Source organism: Apium graveolens, chromosome 8 (genome assembly GCF_009905375.1).
Source record: "Apium graveolens cultivar Ventura chromosome 8, ASM990537v1, whole genome shotgun sequence".
Classification (NCBI taxonomy): domain Eukaryota; kingdom Viridiplantae; phylum Streptophyta; class Magnoliopsida; order Apiales; family Apiaceae; genus Apium; species Apium graveolens.
Window position 1 is genome coordinate 199,245,065 of NC_133654.1, and position 1,954 is coordinate 199,247,018.

The window sequence follows — 1,954 nt, forward strand, 5'->3', positions numbered from 1 at the left end:
GATGGCACAACTACAATTGAATGGCGTAAGATTACAATGAGCGACAGTTCGATCTTAGAACCTTTTAAAAGGATAGACCAGTGAGTCTAGAGCAGAATTTTTCGGTAGATATGATGTCAGAGGCTACGTATATATACTCGTAGACCTCTAATATATTCGGTAACGTATGTTCAATTACACACACATGCCACTGAACTTATGGACTGCATTGAGATCCCTATGAGATATCTTTGATTTGTTCCCAGGGGGAACTGGCCACTTATAGTTAGTAAAGGATGTGTGTAGCAGGCCCCTATCAGCTTAGCAGATGTTTTTGATATAATTATGAGTAAGTTCTTCGAGGTAAAATACCGGAAATGACAAATATACTTGCGAAAGTCAAGTTAGTAAGTGACTTTAAAATGATGATTGAGGGAGACACTAGTAGATACATGGAATTGCGAAAATGAAGAGATGGGATCATCCTCGGACGGATGATGACGAGGGGTTAGGATAATCAGTAAATTATTTTGGCATCTACTCACCGTCACACTACTCCCTCCAAACTGTTGATCATTCGTATTGCCTTGATAAGTCATATCAGGCAATCCTTTTCGTTCCCTACTTTGAACTTCTGATGTGACCATCTTGAATAGTCTTTCTCCGCATCAGGACTTATTCAATTCTTTTAGTTGATCAATGAACTTCCATTCATAGATTATGATCTTCTTGTTCGGCTCAGAGCTATTTATAATTTATTTCAATTATCCAAGGATTTTTTTTCTCCTCAATTCATTGATGAATATTTATAATGGATATCTTCATTTAATTCTTCTTTCATACTTACTCTTCTCAGTCGAGATTGTAAATATTTAACAAATTGTTAAGGATATGGATGATCTAATACCCATAGATTCCTCAGAAATCCTTTTCTTCTAATCGGAATGAAATTGTATATTGAACTTTGAAATCATAGTAAGAGTATCAATTTGATATTGGTATTCTGAATTCAATTTTATTTGAGAATCTAATAAGGTATGTGAACGAGAATACCTCTGAGTTACCCTTTTATTGGTAAGAAATATTTAATAAGATGCTATCGATTGTTCTGATGCCAAGACCACTCAATTCAGAGTTATAATTGTCTTTCTCGGCCCAAATTGGAAAACTCTTTAGTTTGAAATCGTCATCCGGGTAGCCATAAATTCTTTAGTGGTTACGATATTGAGATTTTCTTTTTCGAACAAACGGAAATATGCTTAGTTGTATATGTTCTCATGAACGACTGGTTAATGTCCTAACTAGTCAAAATTTTAATTAATATAATGAAAGTCTAGCTAATCGTTCTAGCTAGTTTCTATGGGCCAAACCAATTGTGCTGGCCATTTTCTTAGCCGGTTGATAATATTGCTTGATATGGACTAGTTATTATTTTGCTAGTTCCACTTCCAATCAAATTTTTATTATTCCATGGTGCATTATATATGCCAGATTTAATTGTTGATGAAATTTTCAAAGAATGATTTAATTGAGACCTAACTAGGTCGCCCACTTAAACGAGAATTTATATTCAGTTTTATGAAATATTTTGTTCATGAAATATTCTATTCTTTTGTTTATATATAGAATATCCAATTAAAATCATAAAGTGATTGAAGAACAATATACTTCCTTATTTGTTAATCATTGAATAAAATTTCCTTCCTTCAAAATAACATCATTTTGAAACCTCAATGGTTAACCATTGATTGAGAATGTTATTTCAAATTTCCTTCATTATTCGAAAAGAAAAGTATTCTTTCAATGGGAAAATCTTACAAGTATCATTCGTATGATGTTATTATTCAGCAATCATTGCTTTCAATGGATATTCTCTATAATATCACAATATAAAATTTTAAGGACATGGAAGGATAACCCTTGTTGTATTCTTCCTTTCAAGTTATAAATCTTCTGAGTATTGCGACTCTTTTAT